Source organism: Heteronotia binoei, unplaced genomic scaffold (assembly GCF_032191835.1).
Source record: "Heteronotia binoei isolate CCM8104 ecotype False Entrance Well unplaced genomic scaffold, APGP_CSIRO_Hbin_v1 ptg001496l, whole genome shotgun sequence".
Lineage (NCBI taxonomy): Eukaryota > Metazoa > Chordata > Lepidosauria > Squamata > Gekkonidae > Heteronotia > Heteronotia binoei.
In genome coordinates, this window is record NW_026800292.1 from 628 (window position 1) to 8,654 (window position 8,027).

Sequence of the window (8,027 nt, forward strand, 5' to 3'; positions counted from 1 at the left end):
TCCCAGATAAAAGTCCGCACACTTAACCACTACACCTAACTGGTGGAAATAGCTTAGAAAGCCACAGGTCCAAGGAAATAGCATCAGCCTGGTGCAGGTTCCCTGGGGGGAGAGCGGGGAAGGAGGAGGAGGAGAAGATTGGATTTGTACCCGGCCCTTCACTCAGAGTCTCATAGGGGCTCACAATCGCCTTCCCTTCCTCTCCACACAATAGACACCCTGTGAGGTAGGTAGGGCTGACAGACCTTTGAGGAAGACTGATTTATACCCCGCCCTTCTCTCTGAATCAGGAACTCAGAGTGGCTCACCATCTCCTATATCATCTCCCCCGACAATAGACACCCTGTGAGGTGGGCGAGGCTGAGAGAGCTCTGCCAGAAGCTGCCCTTTCAAGGACAATTCTGCGAGAGCTATAGCTGACCCAAGGCCGTTCCAGCAGGTGCAAGTGGAGGAGTGGGAATCAAACCCGGTTCTCCCAGATAAGAGAGCTCTGGCTGACCGAGGCCATTCCAGCAGGTGCAAGTGGAGGAGTGGGGAATCAAACCCGGTTCTCCCAGATAAAAGAGCTCTGGCTGACCCAAGGCCATTCCAGCAGGTGCAAGTGGAGGAGTGGGGAATCAAACCCGGTTCTCCCAGATAAGAGAGCTATGGCTGACCCAGGGCCATTCCAGCAGCTGCATGTGGAAGAGTGGAGAATCAAACCCGGTTCTCCCAGATAAGAGAGCTATGGCTGACCCAGGGCCATTCCAGCAGCTGCGAGTGGGGAATCAAACCCGGTTCTCCAGATAAGAGAGCTATGGCTGACCCAGGGCCATTCCAGCAGCTGCGAGTGGGGAAAAACCCGGTTCTCCCAGATAAGAGAGCTATGGCTGACCCAAGGCCATTCCAGCAGCTGCAAGAGGAGGAGTGGGGAATCAAACCCGGTTCTCCCAGATAAGAGAGCTATGGCTGACCCAGGGCCATTCCAGCAGCTGCAAGTGGAGAATCAAACCTGGTTCTCCCAGATAAGAGAGCTATGGCTGACCCAGGGCCATTCCAGCAGCTGCAAGTGGAGGAGTGGGGAATCAAACCCGGTTCTCCCAGATAAGAGAGCTATGGCTGACCCAGGGCCATTCCAGCAGCTGCAAGTGGAGGAGTGGGGAATCAAACCCGGTTCTCCCAGATAAGAGAGCTCTGGCTGACCCAGGGCCATTCCAGCAGCTGCAAGTGGAGGAGTGGGGAATCAAACCTGGTTCTCCCAGATAAGAGAGCTATGGCTGACCCAGGGCCATTCCAGCAGCTGCAAGTGGAGGAGTGGGGAATCAAACCCAGTTCTCCCAGATAAGAGAGCTGTGGCTGACCCAAGGCCATTACAGCAGCTGCAAGTGGAGGAGTGGGGAATCAAACCCAGATCTCCCAGATCAGAGAGCTATGGCTGACCCAGGGCCATTCCAGCAGTTGCAAGTGGAGAATCAAACCCGGTTCTCCCAGATAAGAGAGCTATGGCTGACCCAAGGCCACTCCAGCAGCTGCAAGTGGAGGAGTGGGGATCAAACCCGGTTCTCCCAAAGAAGAGAGTTATGGCTGACCCAAGGCCATTCCAGCAGCTGCAAGTGGAAGAGTGGAGAATCAAACCTGGTTCCCCAGAGAAGAGCCCGCGCACTTAACGACTACACCAAACTGGCTCTCGTGCTGATGTTCCAAGCCCCTGAAAACCGCCAGTGTCCCATCTCTGCACCCAGAAATCCAGCTGTATGATCCATGGATCTCTTCCCTTCGTCCTCACACTGTCCAAATCCTTCTTAGGTCTCTCTTCCACCTAGTCAACATAATGGCTAGATTTTCCCGCCTCCTGGAGCGGGGGGGAAGCGTGATGCTATCAGGTATCTCCAAATTCGGTAAACAAGTTACACTGCTCTGCTGAACTCCCTGTCCCGGAAACCCAAGTAGGAGCTGCCGGGTCTAGCCTTGGAGTTACTCTTTCCTGCCCTTCGGAGAAGAGGCCGTGACCTCAGAGCAAGCTTGCAACACTCGCCGTTCTGGGGAAAGGAGCACAGACGTTCTTTGCAGGGAGAACTTTGCACAATGGTGTCGTTACAGACAACGTGCCATCCTCCTGTTGCTGTAAATCGGCGGGACAAACTGTTCCCGTGTTGCTCAGTGGGGACAATTGTCCGTTTTCATCATTAAGAACGTTAAGAGAAGCCATGTTGGATCAGGCCAACGCCCCATCGGCAGAACAAACTGTTCCCGTAGTGCTCAGTAGGGACAATTGCGCTTTTTTCATCCTTAAAGAACGTAAAAAGAAGGAGAAGATTGCAGATTTATGCCCCGCTCTTCTCTCTGAATCAGAGACTCAGAGCAGCTTACAATCTATCATATATAATATAATATATAATTATATTATATATAATAATAATTATAATTTTAATATAATAAATAAAATAATAAATTAATATATAAATAATATATTATACTATAATATAAATTAATATAAATATAAATATATAAAATAATATTATTAAATTATAATAAAATTATAAATAATATATTATAAATATTAAAAATTATAATATAATTAATTATATAATTCTATATTTAAATATTAATATAAAATAATATAAATTATAAATATAAATATATATAATATTATATCTATATAATATATATAATATAAAATAATATATATATAATATATATATAATAAATATATATATATATATAAAATATAAATACTTAAAATAATATAAATTATATATTAAATAATAATTAAATAATATAATAATATAATAAATAATATATAATTAATAACTATAATAATAATAATAATAATAATATAACTAATATTATTAAATATAATTAAAAATAATATATTAATAAATATATAATATAATAATTAAATATATATAAATATATAATAATAATATATATATTAAATAATTATAATTATATATAATAAATATAAATATATAATATAATATAAATATATATATCTTCTTCCCACATAACAGACACCCTGTGAGGTGGGTGGGGCTGAGAGAACTCTCCCAGAAGCTGCCCTTTTAAGGACAACTCCTGTGATAGCTAACCGAAGGCCATGCCAGCAGCTGTAAGTGGAGGAGTGGGGAATCAAACCCAGTTCTCTCAGATAAGAGTCCACACACTTAACCACTACACCAAAAAGTCGTGTTGGATCAGGCCAGTGGCCCATCCTGTCCAACACTCAGGAGGTCCACCAGCAGGGCCAGAACCCTAGAATCCCTCCTACTGTTGCCCCCCCCAAGCACTAAGAATACAGAGCATCACTGCCCCAGACCGAGACTACTGGTCCATTGACTGACATGTGCCACGAAAGCACATGGCAGGGGTGAGCCGGAAAAAGAGCAAAGGGCGCATGAACGCAGTCTCTCCTGGAGAGTTGTGGGTCAGTGCCCATCTTCTCGGCCCACTTCACCGAAGTGGCTTTCTGTAAATAGCTGGAGCAGGTGCAGAAAGAGAGAGGCCTTCCTGAGCCCCCAGGTCTCTTCAACACAACAAAGTCTATTTTTAATAGACCAACTGGTGGCAATCAGACCAGACCAGCAGCACCTCCGAGGCTTACAGCAAAAGGCAACTTATAAGGAGGATGTACCCTTCGGAGTCAGCAAGTTATATGGAGGGGCCGGTCTTTGCTAGGATGTAAAAAGTCCCCGGAGTCAAAGGAGGACTTTGTCCCCATGGAGCGTGACCTCTTTTCCCCTTGGTGCAGAGCAGCATCACCAAGCAGCCCGAGATGGCATTTGTCACTGCAATTAGGTCACATGTTTTGGGTGTGTGAAAAGGACATCCAGGGCAGAATCTGCGCACATTTCGACTGGACCCTGCCAGAAATTGTGTTAGTCTTGAAGGTGGTCCTGGACTCTTAGGCTGTGATCACACACACACACTAAATAATGCACTTTCAATCCACTTTCGATGCACTTTCCAACATGATTTTGCCAGTTCCTACAATAAAATCCCAGTTGGAAAGTGCACTGAAAGTGATTAGGGTTTGTAGAATCTTTCGGGCTCAAGTGCCGTGTTCTACTGGAGAAAGTTTTCCTTCCAGACGTTTCGTTCTCAGCTGCGGAGAACATCCTCAGTGGTGTTGCAGCCGGAGCAGGCGCTCAGACCTTCTTGGCTGCTGTGCATTGAGTGGGGCCGGGGCTGCTGGAGAGCTGCTATTTCTAGGCTGGAGGGGGTGTGATGAAAGGGCAATTGGTTTGTGGATGTGCCCATTGTTTGGTGGGGCTTCCTGGAAGGGTAGTGATAAGGAAACTGGCTGTTGAATGTGACCATTGTTCCGTGTTAATTGCTGGGAGGGTTGGAAGGGGTTTGAAGATAAGGAAGATGGTTGTTGACTGTGCTGATTGTTCTGTGGAGTTTGCTGGTTTTTCTGAGACTTTCCGCAATTTATAGTCTGTGGGGTGTTTTGCAGAGCTGGGTACCAAGATTGGTGGATGAAAATGCCTTCTTCCTTTCTGTTAAAATTGTGCTGGTGTTTGTAAATCTCAATAGCTTCTCTGTTCAGGCGGGTGTGATAATGTGAGACCATAGAAAGGACTTCAGTTCTTTCAAAGTGGATGACGTGGTCTCCTTCTTGAAGTGCATGTTCAGCTACAGCTGATTTTTCTGGCTGAAACAAGCGACAGTGTCTCTTGTTTTCGGTGAGACGGGTGTTGATACTGCGTTGGGTAGTGCACTACCCAACGCAGGATGTTCTCCACAGCTGAGAACGAAACGTCTGGAAGGAAAACTTTCTCCAGTAGAACACGGCACTTGAGCCCGAAAGATTCTACAAACCCTAATGATGTTACCAGCCGTGAAAACCTGAAATCTTTGCACTGAAAGTGCATTGAAGGTGGATTGAAAGTGCATTATTTAGTTTGCAAATCATGTACTTTCATTCCACTTTCAATGCACTTTCAAATGGGATTTTGCCAGTTCATACAATAAAATCCAGTTGGGAAGTGCATTGAAAGTGGATTGAAAGTGCATTATTTAGTGCGTGAATAATGCACTTTCAGTCCACTTTCAGTGCCCTTTCAAAGGGGATTTCGCCAGTTCCCTACAATAAAATCCAGTTAGAAAGTGCATTAGAACATAAGAACATAAGAGAAGCCATGTTGGATCAGGCCAACGGCCCATCAAGTCCAACACTCTGTGTCACACAGTGGCAAAAAATGTTATATACACACATACACTGTGGCTAATAGCCACTGATGGACCTGTGCTCCATATTTTTATCTAAACCCCTCTTGAAGGTGGCTATACTTGTGGCCGCCACCACCTCCAGTGGCAGTGAATTCCACATGTTAATCACCCTTTGGGTGAAGAAGGACTTCCTTTTATCCGTTTTAACCTGACTGCTCAGCATATTCATCAAATGCCCACGAGTTCTTGTATTGTGAGAAAGGGAGAAAAGTACTTCTTTCTCTACTTTCTCCATTCCATGCATTATCTTGTAAACCATTGAAAGTGGATTGAAAGTGCATTATTTAGTGTGTGAATAATGCACTTTCAATCACTTTCAATGCACTTTCAAACGGGATTTTGCCACTTCGTACAATCAAATCCCGAGATTGCAGCCCAGACAAAAAGTAGGCTTTTGCTCTGTGTAATCTGGATTCATGCCCTCTCTCTGCTACGGAATAATTCCCAGCCTCCGCCATCCTGTCTGTAAAACAGGAATCGGTAGAGGTCTCTTTCACAAACTTGTCAGGCTGAATTCAGCGAGACCATAAATCACTTTGCGAAAGAAAACTGGTAACGGATTCTCTCCTCTACGCAGAAAGGTCTGAGAACATATTGCCCCTACACTCTGGCAGATGAGTAGTAAACACACCAAAGTAACATACAGTGGAAAGAGAAGGTAATACACTCTGAGAATATCACCAACTTTTAAAAGGACAGTTCTATTTAAACCTACTGGCGGGATGGGGGGGGGTCATGTTTGTGCTCTTACACCTCCTGATCCTGTTTTCAGCTATCTGCATCCAGCTCTAATTCCATCCACCCCAGGGGAAGGTTTCTATAAATATGGGCCAAGCAACAGCATGGAAGAAGTGAATTTGGAGTACCAGCGGATACCTGAAATGGATGGAGAACCTGTTTCACTCCCATGCTGATAATTTCTACATTGCCAACATTTTTGGATCCACCTTTTGAGAGGAATATTCTCCAAGCTGGTCAGGAGGGATTTGAGAAGACAGCTTTCGGAGCCAAAATCTCCTAAGTAAGGGGTGTATTTTTGTCTGTCTGTCTAGTCCATGTTTATCCCGTTTTTCCTCTAAAGAGCTGCAAGTAGCGTACATCGTTTCCTCCAATTTTATCGTCACAACGACCCTGCGAAGCAGGATAATTTGAGTGTGATCGGCTCAAGGCCCCATCGTCAGCTTTGGTGGTTGTTTTTGTTTTGTTTTTTAAATAACAAGTGTATTGAGGAAAAAATAAGGCATTGCAAGAAATGCCGCCATTTAGAGCAGTATAAAATCAGTACACAGACAAACTGGAGATTTAAGGTATACATTATGTATGCACAATTCAGCCCTTCCCTCTCCCCCTCAAAAAAGAAAAAAAGAAAAGAAAGGAAGGTGTTAATTAACAGGTCAAAAATAGATCAGACTCCAGTAAGATGATTATTACGTAAAATTTCATGTTCCATCAGGCATGAGACTAAGAGGGACCAGAGCCGGTTTGGTGTAGTGGTTAAGTGTGCGGACTCTTATCTGGGAGAACCGGGTTTGATTCCCTACTCCTCCACTTGCACCTGCTAGCATGGCCTTGGGTCAGCCATAGCTCTGGCAGAGGTTGTCCTTGAAAGGGCAGCTGCTGTGAGAGCCCTCTCCAGCCCCACCCACCTCACAGGGTGTCTGTTGTGGGGGAGGAAGGTAAAGGAGATTGTGAGCCGCTCTGAGACTCTTCGGAGTGGAGGGCGGGATATAAATCCAATATCTTCTTCTTCTTCTTCTTCTTTGTTCATAGCAATCTATTGAGTATTTATAAGTATTGTCAGCTAGTTTGTGAAGAAGGAATAGGTCCCAAAGTTTGAGTAGCCATTGCTAAGTGGATGAAAGGGTTTTGTCAACCCATTTTGAGGCTATTATAAGTCTGGCAGCTGCTATCAGAATATTAATTCATGCAAAGTTGCTTTTACTAAGGGTATGATCTTTCCAGTTGTGTAAAAGGACGATGCCTGGTTCGAAAGGGAAATAGTAACCAGTAATGAGTTTAATACGTCTTTGAATTTGTTTGAAAGGCAGTCCGCTGTTAGTGGTTAGAATGTTAGACTAGCACCTGGGAGCTCTGGGTTCGAATTCACACTCCCACCATGATGGAAGTATGCCAGGTGACTTCAGGAGAGTCAATCGCTCTCAGGCTAGCCTGTCTCACAGGGCTGTTGAAGATTTAAAACAATTTTATTGGTAACGTATTTCTTACATCTTAATAACTTCTTTTATCTATCCCATATATTACTTTCTACCCACCCCTCCCCCCGTTATTTGACCTCCGCCAGTGTTATTTACTTAAAATGCTAATATTTAAAGGTACCCTTAACTATTAAAACAAAAATTTATATTCTTCTTCTTTCTAAAACTTAATAATTATCAAAAATTGTCCAATGTCCTTTTATCTTCCACTCTTTTTCTACATATCTTCTCAACTTTTTCCACTCCGTCTTAAAAACTTCTAAATCATAGTCTCTTAATATTCTTGTTAATTTGTCCATTTCACTCCATGTCATAACTTTTATAATCCAATCCCATTTCCCTGGTATTTTTTCTTGCTTCCACAACTGCGCATACAATGTCCTAGCAGCTGAAAGCAAGTACCAAATTACAGTTCTATCTTCTTTTGGAAATTTTTCCATTTGTAATCCCAACAGAAAAGTCTCTGCAACTTTCTTAAATTCATATCCCAAGATCTTAGTATCTCACAGGGTTGTTGTGAGGCAGAGAGAAGAATGATGTAAGCCGCTTTGGATGGGAGAAGGGGTGAGATATAAACGAAGCAAATAAGTAAATTTCTCC